General features: G+C 35.7%; 1 pseudogene; it reads right to left on the minus strand.

Moving 5' to 3' along the window:
- Window positions 1–15,697: 15,697 nt before the first annotated feature.
- Window positions 15,698–16,784, minus strand: LOC123835818 (elongation factor 1-alpha 1-like; annotated as a pseudogene).
- Window positions 16,785–17,691: the final 907 nt, after the last annotated feature.

The raw sequence follows: 17,691 nt of genomic DNA on the forward strand, positions 1-17,691 counted from the left end.
AAAACAGCAACTTCACATGCTTGAAACTGGAACTAGTTCAGTTATCAAGCAGTATTTGACAGTTTTTATGAGCAATCTTCCTGGAAGCCCACAGACACAGAGAAGCATATTGATTTCCTAGGTTTAATAGGCAGTAGAAGAAGTGACAGTAATTTATTTATGTAACTCCTGGAGGGATGCAGCCTAGCCCTAGACAGAACTCAATGCTGTCAACCAAAGTAGACAGATCATCACAACATGTTTAGCAAATGATCATGCAGACTAAAGGCAAACATGCCCTGAAGGTGAGGGGCAGTGGCATTAGCCTGACCAGGAAGAATTTACTAAAGAGTAGGAATTCTTTCGCTTGGATTTCTATGGACATCAAAAACATGGACGCTGTTTAAATAATTATTCTAAGTTCCTTTCTCCTTAAGACTAGTAGCCAACGTAAAATTAAAATTAGCTTTAAACTTCAACCACGTAATTACTTGGGGGAGAAAAAAAGAAAGCCTTTTTTTTTTTTTTTTTTTACAAGAAAAATAATATCCCAAGGAAAAAAACAGCATTTTTTTAAAATTCTGATAAATATGAACTCTCCTGGGTATTATAATCAAGTTTCTTTCTGTCATGCAGTTTTAATGATTGAGTCACTAAGACAGAAGTCTTTGGTATATCTCGTTGAGTTGAAATAATTGGGTATTCTGGGAATATAGTCATAGTAAGAAGAACCAGTTTTTCTGGAAAGTCATAATGCAAATTTCCACCAATTATACACATTCTACTTGACTCGACTCTACAACTCCAAAGTCACATTCTTAGATTGTTACAAGTTTCCAGTACTCATGGACACTGCATACCCTCCCACCAAATATAATAGAAAGAAAATGTGTCTTCTCTGAATACGTATAGTAGAAATTAGCAGTAAATGCCCCTTAAATAAATTGAAAGACATGTTTTCCTCAGGTAATCTATTTTTAAATGTTTTTACACATTCTATCGAACATTTGTTCTCTAGAATATAGAATTACTGCATCACCATGGACTAATGTATTTTTTCCAGATACTAATGAGATAGGTCTGGATTTAAAAACTTCGTCCTGTAGTTAATAGGAAACATAGGTAGAAATAATCTTTTCCAAATACTGCCTCCTCACCTCAGTGATGTCTAACAGACAAGAGGAGAGAAGAGGCCAAGAACTTAGGTATGGACAACTCCAAATCGTAAATAAATTAGACCAGTGACCTTCAGATGTTTTTTGTTGCTTTTGCTGCTGTTTTCCCTTCTTGAGCTGGAAAGCTCTTAATTCAAAGACATCTTTAGTGGGGATCCACTATGTAACAGAAAGAAGATGGAGCTGCTCTGGATTAAGCAGGTCTGGGTGATGGGGGCCTGCTTTAGGCAGCTAAGGTCACGCACTATACTCACATGATGAAGTCTTTTTCTAAATTAGATGGAGTCCCATAGATAGGTCACAAAAGGCTCTTTCTGATCCAAAACAACTTTTCCATTAACCTTTATTGCTGGTACAAATAATGACAGTTCCTTTGGTTATGACTATGCACTTGTTAAAACACAAATGTCCTTGCAGGGGTAATTAATTCAGTCCATTATCAATTATTAACACACTAAAAAATAAATTCCTTTTCACAATGCTTCCTTAAAGCAAGAAAATAGACAAAACATATTCTACCCAGAAATATGATAGAAGTTTAGACTATTTAAATCAAACTTCAGCTACTTCAAATTTCTGTAAGATGCAGGTCAGTTATATTTTAATATAATTTTAATTAAATTTTATTATAAAATAACTGACACGGAATCCTGGATTTGGAAGATCCATAGAATCAGGGAAGTGGTCAGAAATTAAGGAACTATGGCTAAGAGAAAAGTAGTCACGATTACAAATCTCAATGGTAGCATCCAAGTCTAGGCACTTGTAATGTTGCTGAGCAATTAAGAAGTTGGCGGGAAACAATTCTCCACAAGTCTTTTATGATTCTACGCATCTTGTAAAGAGCTATTGACAGCTTTTGTTCTAAACTATCTTCTCAAAGTTTCATATAGAAAACAGCCTTACAAGAAAGAGATAGTATCTCCTTTCAGGGTAGAGGCAGATAAATTTCTTTGCCAGGTTATGCAAGATAATGTCTCCTCTTGGGGAAAAGGTAAAGCAGGTTTGCCAGCTCACCTATCCTAACCACAGCATGTTTCCTGCTGGGCCATGAATAATAAACTTCTTTGTCTCTGGCCCAGGAGTCTTGTGTGCTCTGCCAGCATCTATAAAACTATGGCAGGCTAAATTGTTAGCATCTAGGGTAAAATCTCAAACCCTTCCACAATCTTTACAGTAGTGTATCATACAGAAAAGGTCAGAAACTGAAAGTATTGCTTCCAGTAAGTATTGCAACGGGGTCTGTACTGGTCAAGAATTAACATGAAAATTCTCCTAAAGCAGGGCTGAACAAAAGAAAAAAATGAGCTCTCACAAGTTACTAGGAGAGGACGACAGACTAAAAAGACAAGCAACTGTTCACCAAAGGGGTTCCTTGTGTCTTGGGCATGATTATTAGCCTTGAGACCATAAGGCCTAATTTTATTATTCTCCTTATTCTTGTTTCTGTAGGTTATCACAAAGAAATCCAAATCCATAACATTTTTCAGTGCCTTTGTTCTAACCCCCATATAGCTCCTCTCCTGTCTCCCCTGGACCTCCCTGCACAAATGCCTTATCCCCCTTCCTGATTTTTATTTTTCCCCAGCACTCATGACCATGTTATTATATTATGTAGGACTTTTTCTTTTTGACTTCTTCCACTAGAATATAAGCTCCAAAATGGTAGAAACTTTTGTCCGTTCTATTCACTTAATCTTTACTTCTAGAATAGAGTCTAGCATTTTAAGTAATAAACATTAATCAGGATGAATTAATTAGTAGATGAACAGAGGAACAAGAATGGGGGATTGTGGTTAAACATTACAGTTTATTTCAAGACTTTCCGGCGCCTGGGTGGCTCAGTCATTAAGCGTCTGCCTTCGGCTCAGGTCATGATCCCAGGGTCCTGGGATCGAGCCCCACATCGGGCTCCCTGCTCGGCAGGAAGTCTGCTTCTCCCTCTCCCACTCCCCCTGCTTGTGTTCCCTCTCTTGCTGTCTCTCTCTCTCTGTTGAAAAATAAATAAAATCTTTAAAAAAAAAAAAAAAAAAGACTTTCATTTCCTTTGAGCCTTCCTTCCCAGACCCAGACATTAAAGCATGGCTTTAATCTGGATCCTTACATGGCTAATATGACATGTTTTCAAGTTTATCTAAACAGAAAAATACATGCAGCTCTAAAAGGAAAACATAAATATAGTGTGCTTCCCTTGGGATGTATAAATTTGAAACTGGTGATCAGACAACTTTGCTGGGTGACAGCGCATAGAAAGAAAAAAATGTGTTTCACACCTGTCTGAAATGCAAGAAATTTACAAGGGGTTAATGTTAGTCAATTGTGATTTTCCCCCTAAAAATAAAACTACATCATTGTTAGCAGGTGATTGTTTAGTATTTATCCACACAATCCAGTTGTATTTAGTAATTTCTATATATACAGTCACACCTATATACATATATAAACATATACATACACATGTAAATATGTATTTCTTAAAAGATTTACTTATTTTAGAGAGAGAGAGAGAGAGGAGAGAAAGTGCAGGGAAGAGAGCCAAAGGTAGAGGGAGAGAGAGTATCTGAAGAAGGCTTCTTGCTGATTGAGGAGCCCAATAGTGAGCTCAATCTCAAAACCCTGAGATCACGACGTGAGCCAAAACCGAGAGTCAGATGCCACACAAGTGCCCCTATAAATATGTATTTTTAAAACATACATACTGTTTTTTCAATGATGAGAAGAACAAAACAAAGAAAATATACAAATAACTTGGGTGTAATTACTCTAGAAGGACCACTGTGTGAAATTAGAGGAACAAGAACTTTAGATTTAGTTCTTTTTTTAATGTGTAGGAAGAAATATTTCATGGCCTCTTATGTATAAATAACATGCTCTTGGTTGTTGTAAAACTCTAAAATATGTTCCTGAAATTTACTATTCTAAGAATAAATTTCATTTTTTTTCAAAAAGTTAATATTCAAATTATGACATGTAACTTACTTTTGACCGTCAGACCGCTCAAGTTGGGTTTTTAAACCTTATCAATACCTATTGTTATACTGTACTCAAATGTTAGTTTATTTTTTCTAAGTAGATTTGCAGATAGCCATATCATAAGAGACTACTTATAATTGTTAATGATTAAATAAGAATACACAGAAAGAATTAAATCCTAACAGAGGCCCAGAAAGAACTTATTAGAACATTATTCATTTACCTTTATTCTGTAAGAAACAACTTCAGCAAAAAACACCTGCCAGTGATGACCTACTCCAATTCAACCACCTTAAACAGAAACTTTGGCTAAAAGTCAGAAATAAACACCTGTGTTTACTAGATATATCTTAGCCCAAGTGAAAAGGGAGGAAGGAAGGAAAGAAAAGAGAAAAGAAGAGAAGGAGAAAAAAGAAAGAGAAGTGTGTATTCCATTCAAAGGTAAAGCTATGATTGCACTATTTTTTATTTTTGGAGCCAAAAATTAATGATGAAAATAACAGTCAGTCCAGATGGGTGGTTTGAACTCTGCATCAGAAGTTGAACATCAAGTATGTGGTTTTGCTGATGGGAGGTTAAAATTAGCAGTTTAAATTAGTGAGACACAAAGTATTTTGTTCAAAAAGTTGACCTTAAGTTCTTTAAATGTCATGGCATGCCTTTAAAATTATCCAAAACTAATGTTCTCATCTTGTCTCATCCAACTACCTTTCACTTATCTCCCACCTGCTCTCCCTTCCTTGCCCACATTCAAGTGAAAAAGGGAGCAGAATATTAAAGTTTAAATAAATGCAATGAATTATTTTTATGCTGGAAAGGGAACGTGTTAAGATAAGAGCTTATTAGGGAATTCTAGAGTTTCAGAATTCAGAAATACTTGCATGATGTCATTAATATTTTTAGAGCCTTGGATTTTCAAACATTTGAAAATAGATGTAGACTTTCCCCAGAGAAAAAATTACAGGTGCATGCACATAATCCCACATCAAACACACTCTTACCCATATCCATATACTCACACACAAACACTATTATACACACTTGCACACATTAACAAAAGCTCTTGTAAATTCATATGTTTTTATAAAGAACCATATATTCCTGATTTCTGTTTAGAGAATCAGAATAAAAATTTAATTTAAGCAGAGGTCAGCAAAATATGGCCCATGGGAAAAATTCAGCCCAGTGGCTGATTTTATAAATGAAGGTTTATTGGAACACAACTTAACTCAGTTACCTATTATTTATGATTGCTTTCATGCTATAATTGCAGAGTAGATACAAGACCATATGACCCTCCAAAGCCTAAAGTACTTGCAATCTAGCCATTTAAAGAAAATGTTAGCCAAATCTAGAATATGTGTGGGGAAACAGAAAATTCAAGTAATTTGTAACCTACTCTTAAGAATGATCTGACAGCATGGGGAACTGTGTAAGACCATTTTCTGCCAAAAGATCCTACAGTGATGGATAATATGCAAGAAAATTATAAAATAAGGTTTTACTTCTGCACATGCCAGGAAACTACAAGTAAGATTTCTACACAGATTCTCATGAGGCTGCCCCAAGGAACAGGAGACAGAACTCTACCCACTGACCAAGAAGCCATGAGGGATCCTAATATGCACTCAGGGTCAAGGTTCCTTAGGAGGGGAAGGAGAATAAAAAACAAAGATTGTCACTTATAGAAAAAATCAAACTTCTAGCCTATGCTACCAAAAAGTCAGAGTCTGAACTTATACTGACAAACCAAAATACTAATATGATCAATTCCACCTGCTATACAGAGAGGTATTTCCACAATCAAGCCTTCATAGAACTGCCATGTTCTACATTAAAGATTAGTTTACAACCCAAAATTAAAAAAAAAAAATCCACAATTAGCATCAAGGACAGCCCATAAAGGAGGAACAGTACCCAGAAACTTAACAGAAAAATGTACACCAAAAACAGTAACATATCTAGGAATAAACTTAACCAAAGAGAGAAAAGACCTGTACTCTGAAAATTATACAACACTGATAAAAGAAATTGAGGATAACACAAAGAAATGGAAATATTCCATGCTCTTTGATTGGAAGAACAAATATTGTTTTGTTTTACTTTTATTTTCTTAAAGATTTTATTTATTTATTTGACAGGGAGAGAGAGAGCATGAGCAAGTACAAGCAGCGGGAGCAACAGAGGAAGAGGGAGAAGCAGATTCCCTGCTCTACAGGGAACCCCGTGCGGGGCTCCATCCCAGGATCCCGGGATCATGACCTGACCCAGGGCATCTGAGCCACCCAGGTGCCCCAGAAGAACAAATATGGTTAAAATGTCTGTACCAATGACGTGGATGGAACTAGAGGGTATTATGCTGAACGAAATAAGTCAATCAGAGAAAGACAAGTATCATATGATCTCAGTGATATGAGGAATTCTTAATCTCAGGAAACAAACTGAGGGTTGCTGGAGTGGTGGGGGTGGAAGGGATGGGGTGGCTGGGTGATAGACATTGGGGAGTGTATGTGCTATGGTGAGTGCTGTGAATTGTGTAAGACTGTTGAATCACAGACCTGTACCTCTGAAACAAATAATATATTACATGTTAAAAAAAAAAAAAAGAAGAAGAAGATAGCAGGAGAGGAAGAATGAAGGGGGGGAAATCGGAGGGGAGATGAACCACAAGAGACTATGGACTCTGAGAAACAAACTGAAGGTTCTAGAGGGGAGGGGGGTGGGGGGATGGGTTAGCCCAGTGATGGGTATAGGGGAGGGCACGTCCTGCATGGAGCACTGGGTGTTATACGCAAACAATGAATCATGGAACACTACATCTAAAACTAATGACGTAATGTATGGTGATTAACATAATAAAATAAAATTTTAAAAAAATGTACCACCCAAAGCAATCTACAGATTTAATGCAATCCTTATGAAAATAGCAGCAGCAGTTCTCAGAGAACTAGAACATACAATCCTAAAATTTATATGGAACCACAAAAAAACCCCAAATAGCCAAAGTAATCTTGAAAAAGAAAAACAAAACTAGAGGTATCACAATTCCAGACTTTATGTTATTACAAAGCTGTCATCATCAAGACAGTATGGTACTGGCACAAAAACAGACACATAGATCCACGGAACAGAACGCCCAGAAATAAACCTACAATTATATGGTCAATTAATCTTTTAAAGGAGGAATGAATATCCGACCAGTGACAAAACAGTCTCTTCAACAAATGTGTTGGGAAAACTGGTCAGCAACATGCCAAAGAATGAAACTGGACCACTTTCTTTCAGCTTACACAAAAATAAACTCAAAATGAATTAAGAACCTAAGTGTGAGACCTGAGAACATAAAAATCCTTGACGAGAATACAGGCAATAATCTCCGACATTGGCTGTAGTAACATTTTTCTAGAGTTGCCTCCTGAGGCAAGGGAAATTAAAGCAAAAATAAACTATTGGGATTACATCAAATAAAAAAGCTTCTGCACAGCAAAGGAAACAATCAACAAAACTGAATAGATAACCTACTGAATGGGAGAAGATATTTGCAAATAACATATCTGATAAACGGTTAGTATACAAAATATATATTAAAAAAAAAAACCTTCTACAATTCACCCAAAACCAAATAATGTAGTTAGAAAAATGGGCAGAATACATGAACATGTTTCCAAAGAAGACATCTAGATGGACTAAGAGAGATTGATTTTGAGAGAAAAGCAACCTAGTGCAGCATTCCAATAGTGTCCCTATATGAATGGCATGTATTTGAGCTTGGGAGAAGAGGAAAAAAAAAAAATGGAGAGGGAGAAATACCTACAGCAGAAAGAGAAGTCATTTATAAAAGCTGGAGGGAAAAAAAAAATCACAAATTTCACAATAAAAGGGCATGCCCAGTGCCCTTGAGAATAGGTGGAAAATATAACTAACTAAATCTTCCCCTTGATACATAACTTTGAAAGGCAGAGCATTAAGTTTCTAGAGAGAAAGTAAAGGAGAATTTCATCAGATTTTCATCAGAGAGGAATCTACAAATAAAATCGTGCAGTATCTTTAACACTTTGATTGTAAAATACCATTTGGAACCTAAAATTCTCTGTCTACCAAGACCACCAGACAGAAATTTTACCTCCCATGTTTTCTCTCCTCCTGTGTCTCCCATGCTCCCTGTATCTTCCTGCCTGCCTGCCTCCCTCCCTATCTTCGTTTCTTTTTAAGGATGTTGTTTGAACATATTACTAAGAGAAATATGAGTTACAAGTAAAATAAAGGAAGACTATATCCACAATAGTGAAGTTCATCTAGAATTCCAGCAAAATGGAAACAGTAACTTGGTATGTGCATTAAGGAGACCTTGAAATACAACATTAAGATAAGAACATAAGTAGAGGGACATCTAAAGAACAAATAGTCTTGAAGAAAAGGAACTGATTACATACCAAAAAATACATACGGAATAAACAGTCCACGCTAAAGAAAGCTCACATTACTTCAGTCAATAAGGACAGCATAAAGGTGAAATAGATATTCTAGAAAAAGAAAAACAAGACAAGCTGGATTCGAATATAAAGTTAACTGTAACAAATCACACTTTTGAGACCTAGATGACGAGTAAGAAAACAGAATCCATTTCAACAAAGTGTGAGCTCCATTCTTGAGCAGGTCAGAGCTAGGACATTGACCCACAGAGAAAGAAGTTTGTCATCAGTATACGATTGTCTATGCAGGTAGCATGGTTCTAAGGCATAGAATTTTAACATTTATTTTCATCTTGGCTAAAAACGTCAATATTCAACAGTGTAAATTTTAATCAACCTAGACAACATGAAAGCAAAGATTATAACTGCCAGAAAATGACGGATGGGAAGGAGAAGGAATTGCAGGCGGAGGAATTTTCTCCCTTTTAAAGGCAAGTCAAGAGGCAGCACGTAAACCAGTTAGGACAAAAGAAAAAAATAGAAGTTTCAATGTATTACTTAAATATCCTAAAACTAAAAAATTTAAAATAATATGAGTGGAGACAAGATGGTGAATTTGATCTACACTCAGCCGACATAACAGTAAGTCATGAGATAATTTCTAAAGATAAGTAAAGAACACAGACCACGTTATTCAGTGATACGGAGGTAACAATGAGATTTGTGAGAAGTGGTACTGGTTTGGGCTAGGACTCCAGCTTTCAGTTATGATCCCTTATTTTTTTTATACCATGCATATAGCCAATGCTGTATATTAAATATGAAAATACAAATCAGTGCACTGTATACATGTCTGTTTTGAAATTTTAATTATGAAACTAATAACTTATTACAGATACATTTCAAACATAGGCAAAATTTATTTTTATGGGCCATCAAGTAATAGTTTTCCTATGTTAATTTAAAATAAATCTAACATAATTATCAGTAGTGACTTTTACTCACTCTCAATTTACTCACATGTTCTGCCTGTAATCAAATTTAACAGTTTTCATATAAACGTAATAATGTTCATTTCTTTATTACATTTAATTGCTCTCAACTTGTCAGTGGGTACTTAACAAAACTTAGTCCACATTGCAGTGATATTAGATAAAATAATATCTTAAGCATAATAGACAAGGGCTAAATGACTTAATCTAAATAAATCAATTACACAGCAACTGATATCAATTCAACTAGGAAGTTCATCCTTGGCTTTACTTCACCCAGTATTTATAATGGATTAACCAAGGATAATTTTCTTGAATATATTTGCCAACCAATAAACGCACCAAATGTACTATAACTTTATTCTTTTTTCACATCAAAAATTATGAACATGTTTAGTGTTTTTAATAAATATCCACCTACTTTCTAATAAGTACTAGTGTGGTTTTAAAATGGAAAAAGGCAAAGAACTGACAAGCCATTTCGGAATAAGAAGGAACTATGTGGAAAATACTGAAGTAGAGGTGGCTTCATGTTAATGCAACTTAGGCAATCACACACAGAGCCCCAACCTGAAAAGAACCTCACACTTGGTTTCATGCTCTGCTATCGTTGTCTTGTAAATGTTAATAATTTAACACGAGGCCCCACATTTTCATTTTCTACTGGGTCCTGCAAATTATGCAGTTGGGCCTTCAACAAATGGTGTGCTTAGAGAAAAAACACAAGTACACCTTTCTGGAAGAAAATCTGAATTACTCTATTTTTATTCTCCTTAAGTATTGACTTTTTCTCTGATTTTTTTTTTCCCCTATAGTTTTTACTTCTTGGGTCCCTAGAGACTGAAAGCAAAATTAATATGAATGGAGTTTAATACTTAAAATACATAATTTAGAAAAGGAAAGATTAAGTAGGGGTGAAATTTTTTCTAGAGTTTTAAATATTTTTTTCTCTTTCAATAAGTCATTATTCAACATTTTCTTTAGCCCAGATATGGATGTGAGGTCTAGAAGATATATACATGCAAACAGTTTCCCCTGATATTAAAAGTGGAGACTTTTTGTGTGTGTGTCATGTTTTAGCTCTGTTAAAAAGACTTTTGGAAACCAATTTAAAATTCAAACATAGATTTGTTATGTCATACCTCTGGCCATGTAGGCTTTAGAAATAATGTATTAAAATTAATTTGCTGTATTATTCCTTTGCTCTTAGGAAAGAAGAATCTTAGCTCATCTAGACTATTTTTCTAAACTAATTTAGTCCTAGTGTTCGAATATCAAAGGCCAGGGTATGTAAATGAGGTAATCTGCTATCTTCCCCAATGGGTAGGAGAGAGAAAATTATCCACCTGTGGCCTCAGTCTTTCAAGAATGCTGGCAAAGAAAGTAGATTAGTTGATCAAAAGTAGTTGATTAGTTGATCATGGTATCCACTGAAAAACTACCAACCCCAAAGCTCACATTTTAATTACATTCAGTAATTAGAATTTGAGGACTTTAAGGTATCTCCCCTAAGTTTCTCTCAAGATCAGATCTCTGATTAGTATTCAAACACATAGAGGGAATGTAAGTTCCAAACATGGTGGGCCATGCTATAAATGGGCTATCTTATTTTACCTAAGAATAAGAATTTTTTCCTTGTTTTTGGAGAAACTTTGCTTCTCTGTAATGTATGATTACTTAGCAGATTGGTACTTAAAGGTTAAAAATGCACAGGGCATTTCTCAAGATATTCTACCTGAATATGGTAAACTTGTCCCCTAAAGTTACCTGAAACAGCAGTTTCCCTAAAATAACAGAGATTAAACTACTAAAATCATTTACGATAGGAAACATGTGCTTGGGCAATAAGGAATAGTAGGTGTAGGTATAGGAGACCACAAGAATTTCTCATTTAGCATGTCCTCCAAGACCCTATTCACTCTTTAAGTCATACACAGCTTTTAGCCAAAGCTGAGGATGTTCATTTTACAAATAACGATGACAATAAATGATAATTTAATATAAATTATGTGCTAGTGATATAAACCAACAAGTTACTATCTGTATATTAGGAAAAATCAGCTTTGGAGGGCAAATAATTCAGCTTTATTTATGAATAGTATCTAGATGAAGAGGTATCTAAGCCTAAATGAAGATTATCAGACTGACCAGGTGATCTTGGAGTCCATTCCACTTATAACTAGATGTGATACTACTTAACGCCACATTTGAATAATCAAATTCCCTAACAAAGCTTTTAAGTGATTAAGAGTTTTTGATGTACTGTTATTTTACCTACAACTTCAAACAAGACACACTAAAAGTAGTATGTTGCACATTTATGTGACATATGATTTACTTTCTTATCTGTATATTACTATATATTTTAATATTATCAAAGAACAAATATACAGTAAATATTTATAATAGGAAGGCATAAATTTAAGGTCATAGATTTCTGAAAATGACACTGAGGTTATTTCTTACGATTTTTGTAGAAATCTATTTTCTTTATTCTTTCTGTTTGGAGGGAGGCAGTATTAATCCCATGCTGACCCGGTGCCAATAAATGGGAAATGTCAGCTAGGCTCCTAACAAGGAGGCGAGGGAGTGTCAATAAGGGAATGTGGTTGGAATTAAGAAAATGCAAAACCTCAATATCTAGCTTTTAAAACACCAGTCCCTTATCTCTTTGCCTCAAGGTTCACATGAATACAAAGGTCAAGTCTGAAATAAGTAAATGGGGGATGACATCATTATCTAATAACAAAGAGAAAACAGACTTAACAAGATTAGTTGTCTGCACGATCTTTCTGATAATTTGTAATGCTAATACTAAATACATCACTTAAGCAACTTCATTTTAAGCTAAGTAATTTGGGGGTCCTAAGATCCAGTTACATGCCCTTAACCCTCTTTACTCTCCTTATAGGAATGTTCACAGTATTTCTTTCTCGTTTTTAATTTTTATTGCTAGTATTTTAAGTTCTCTGAGGGCAGTGACAAATCTGTCTTGCTGAGTAGTATATGTCCATTGTCCAAAAAATGTAGGCACTCAAGAAACATTTGATGAGTGAAATTAAGAACACAATTGTTTTAGTTCACTTCAGTTTAGTCAAACAGTTGTTTCCTGAACACCTGAGAAAGGCTGAGATCACAAAGATTAATGAAGCAGGGCACTGTCATAAAAAGCAGGTACACGGAGGGTATATGATATTCTGTACCTAATGGCCCAGGAGGCTCTAAGTCTGTATAAGATGCTAAAGGGAGCACAGAGTCAGTCAGAGCTCAGCCAGCAAGTTCCAACAAGACTTTCTGTCTAAACCGAATCCTAAAATTAAACCAAGGACTTGCCAGTGAAATCAGGATGATAAAAGCATTTTAGGCCAAGGAACAGAATAAGAAATTTCAAAGCATGAGAAAACATGATTATGAGGAACAAAATTAAGTCACTATTTTTTTTTAATTAAGCAATGGTTCAAAGTCACTTTTATCAAATGTTTCTAATTAGAAGGGTTATAAGACTATAGTATCAAATTTTACATTTAATTTTTACCAAGAAAAAGTATCACGACATGAAAAAGAAGTTGTACCATTTGTGGAAATTTGGGCTCAGCCTGTAACAGCAGAATGCAAACAATGACTCTAAGTATAAAATAGGCAGCTCTCAGAGGAGCTCTCAAGAAGAAAATACACATTATAGTTAATATATAAAACGTATGTTTATGTATTTTTGTAACTATGACCAGAGAGGTATAAGTTATTTTCCTACATAACTCACCTATATACTTAAAAAAAAATACTTCTTAAATACATTCTTATTGTAGGGAATTTTTTCCCTAGTAGATTATGTATTACTGTATACATATCATATTGGGCACCAAACAACTTATCATTACAGAAATTACTTGGAACATTACAAGGAGGGGAATTTTTAGAGTTGCTTCTACCCTAGCCTATTTATAAACTTTAGAAATAAAGAAGGAACAGTTGTTATTCTAAAATCTACTTAATGTTCTGCTTTAGGTGTCTTGAAATTCTTCATTTTTAAATAAGGGCCCTGCATTTTCATGTTACGTTCTGTCAAATTATGACAAATTATGTAGCCAGTCTTCCTTCTTATTTCTCTTTTGCTTAATACAGACAATTATTATTTGTTGTTGTTTTGTTATTAGGAAGATTTAACAGCTCTCACAATAAAAAAAGATAGCCCCCAACTCTCTCTCTCCATATGTAGACAGATAGAGATAGGTTTCCATGAACCATGGTACAACAAGAAATTAACACAATTCAAAGTTATCAATAGATTCTCTGATATTAAAATTAAAAGCCTGACTCAAAAGAAAGAAAGGTGTTAGAGTTTAATATGTATTGGTCTAAAAATGAAAGAAGGATTTTTTTTTTCCTTTTCTGGGACCTCAGTCAACACAACTTGCTCTCATTTGAAATAGTTGCAAATTGTAATCTCAAATATATTTCTAGAGAAAGTTCCACATTTAGCTAGAATGATAAAACTTGTATTTAACTGTTCTTGTGGAAACTAAAACAAGTGTTTGTTTTTTTTTTAAGATGTTTAAACCTAGCAGAAAGACAAAGGCAGCTGGGATTTAAGGAGTGTCACTATTATGGAACTAAAATTAAATGAGCCCCAAAGGCCTCACATAATCTCATCTTGAAATAAATAATACTTGCATTGGAGGAGATGCTGAGAATGTTAAAGCAGACACCAAAGAGTCTATAACACTAATCAGGGTTTCTAGAATATACACAGCGAAGACAAAAATTGGTTTTACAGCCTGACAAGAATGAGGGACTGTGGTTAAAATTCAGGCTTTCATGTCAGACCTTGAAAGAGGTAAACTCTAGAAGGAAAAAACAAACAGACAAACGTGAGCTGGAGTAAGATGATCTGCCTACATTCCATTTGCCTTTAGAAAGAAAATTAAATAGAGTGTGGAGAAACAAAACATCATCTCAGGCCTTTACTATCGTTCATGTACAATGCATTCAATAAAAATTATCCCGAGTAAGAAGAAATAAGACCAAGTGACAAAAATCAAGGAGAACAGAGATAAAACGATAAACCTGCAAGTGAACCAGATACTGGAGTTTTCAAAATGGACTTAAACTACTAATTTTAATCAAATAGATTTTTAAAAGATGGATAATTTCACTGGGGAATTAGCATCTATTTATTTAAAAAAGGGCAAATACTCTTAGACATTAAAAATATAATATCTACAAACAGATGTTGAAGATACAATGGAAGAGAGTATTAGGGAATTCAAAGACTGATACATGGGGCGCCTGAGTGGCTCAGTCAGTTAAGCGGCTGCGTTCGGCTCAGGTCATGATCCCAGAGTCCTGGGATCGAGCCCCACGTCGGGCTCCTTCCTCAGAGGGGAGCCTGCCTCTTCCTCTCCCTCTGCCTGCCACTCCCCCTGCCTGTGCTCTCCCTCTCTCTATCTCTATCAAATAAATAAATAAAATCTTTTTTTAAAAAAAAAAAAAGACTGATACAGCCAGGTAGAAATGTGAAGAAAACAGAGATGAGAATTATAGAAAAGTCTGAAAGAAACATATGAATATGTTAGATTCAAAATGTGTGCAAATACAGTTCCAGAATACAGAAGATGAGAGAATGGATGTCTGAAGAAATACAAGCTGAAAATTTTCCAAAAATGTATGAAACTTATCAAGCCACAATTTCAAAAATGAGTGTGAATGCACACTAGTATAAATATAAAGCCAAAGCACAGGCAGGCTTCTACGATTAAAACTCTGAAACCAAAGAGAAAGAAATACTTAAAGCAGTAGAGAAAATAACACCAATTTCCTTCGAACAAGTAACTAAGCTTAAAAATGTACTTTCAATATAAATTTCTATGTTACATTAGTTTATTAAATTTTCTTCCCCTTCCCCCATTACACTTCTGTTGTAATGGGTCTCAAAATTCTGTGACAGATTTTTGGTCAAGTTGTCTCCATTAAAAAGTACTGATTTTAAAAACTAGTAACTTAAAACTGCTACACACACACACACACACACACACAATAAGCAAATAGTCCACAAAACCTTTCTTTCCAAAGGTTTTATGATGCATTGTTATCATTAACCAGTCTTTTACTATTAAGCTTAAGTGGTCAACTGACACAAAGAGTTCTGAGGCTGTTCTTCCACCACTGATTAAGACTGGGGTGGCAGGTATTGGGGAGAATATTCATTTAGCCTTCTGAATTTCTGGGCAGACCTGGTGACCTTGCCAGATCTAGCTGCCTTCTTGTCCACCGCTTCAGTGACACCCACAGCAACTGTCTGTCTCATGTAACCAACAGCAAAATGGCCCAGCTAGTCAGAGAAACTCTCAACTCACGTAGGCTTGCCAGGAAACCTATCGACGATGGCAGCATCACCAGATTTCAAGAACTCGGCGCCATCTTTAGCTTTTTTTTCTAGAACAATGATTAATCTTTTCCTTCAGCTCAGCACACTTGCAAGCAACGTGAGCCGTGTGACAATCCAGCCCAGGTGCATATCCGGCACTGATGTGGCCTGGATAGTTCAGGATAATCAAATGAGTCATGAATCCATCTGCTTCCATCGCTGGGTCATTTTTGCTGTCCCCAGCCACATCACCACAACGAACATCTTTGACAGGTAAGTTCTTGCCATTGAAGCCCACACTGCCCCCAGGAAGAGCCTCACTCAAAACTTCATGGTGCATTTCAACAGACTTTTTACTTCCGTTGTAACGCTGACTGGAGGAAAGGTGACCAGGTTTAAGAACACCCATCTTACAGAAATGGAATCCATTTTGTTAACATCAACAATTAGTTGTTTCACACCCAGTGGGTAAGCCAGAAGGGCATGCTCATGGGTCTGTGTATTCTTGGAGATGCCCACTCCAAATTCACTGACACCAGCAGCAATAATCAGGACAGCACTGTCCTCCTGAGATGTGCCCGTAATCATGTTTTTGATAACATCTCTGCGTCTTGGGGTGTCAACGGAGGTCCCATAATACTTACTGTTCTCGAATTTCCACAGGGAGATATCAGTGGTGATACTACATTCACGTTCAGCTTTAAGTTTAATCCAAGATCCAGGAATACTTGAAGACCTTCCCCATCTTAGCAGCCTCCTTCTCAAATTTTTCAATAGTTCTTTTGTGAATCCCACCACATTTGTAGATCAGAGGATCAGCAGTGGTAGACTTGCCTGAATCTACATGTCCAATAACAACAGTTTTGATGTGAGTCTTTTCCTTTCCCATTTTTGTTTGGGTTTGGCAGTGGTTTTCATGACACCTGTGTTCTGGCACCAAACCCATTGAGAAAAAGCAATTTATTGATTTTTCAAGATTTTCTTACATGATAGTTGTTTTAAGCTGTGGTTATACAACAGAGGATTAAAAAAACTCACAAATTATGTATCACGTGAGATGAAGACAAAAAAAATATTTTAGATGGGGATAGATATCAAGGAATAGAATAATGCAAGACAGAGGCTATGAAGTGAAAAAAAAGTCACTATTTAAGCAATTTGAGAAAATATTTGACAAGGAAGACATGTGGACATCTGGGGGGAGTGTTTTCCAGGCCAAGGAACAGACTGTGCAAAGGACATGAGTAGGCGCATGCTTGGTGTGTGATCAAGAATAGGTGGTCAGGGCTGAGTAAGTGAGTAGAATGAAGCGTAACAGGGGACCAATTCATGAAGGTCTTATACTGTATTAAGAATTTGGGCTTTTTAAATAGAATGAGAGGCAAAGCCATTGGATAATTTTGAGGCAAAGAGTGACATGATCTGACTTAATGTTTGGATAAAAGGACTCGGGTTGCTGTGCTGCTGGTAGGCTACACAAAGTCAAGGGCAGAAGCTGGAAGACCTGTTTGAGGATGTATTTTCTACCACCTTCTGACTTCCAGAGTAACTGCTATGACGTCTGTTGTCATAGGACTACGATTTCAAGATAATTTGTTTCTCTTTACGGGCTTTTTAAAAAAATCAGAATGGCTAACATAGAAATGAAGAAAATTACAAGATTTGGAGAAAATACGGATCAGGCGGAACTCACACCCCACTGATGAGAAAGTAAATTGGGATAACTACTTTAGAAAATTGTTTGGTGGTATCTATCAAACCTTAACAGATGACTTAGCAGTCCCCCTTCTAAAATA

The sequence above is a fragment of the Mirounga angustirostris genome, unplaced genomic scaffold, assembly GCF_029215605.1.
Source record: "Mirounga angustirostris isolate CCGP_5_RB_7025 unplaced genomic scaffold, mMirAng1.0.hap1 SCAF_12, whole genome shotgun sequence".
NCBI classification, from domain to species: Eukaryota; Metazoa; Chordata; class Mammalia; order Carnivora; family Phocidae; genus Mirounga; species Mirounga angustirostris.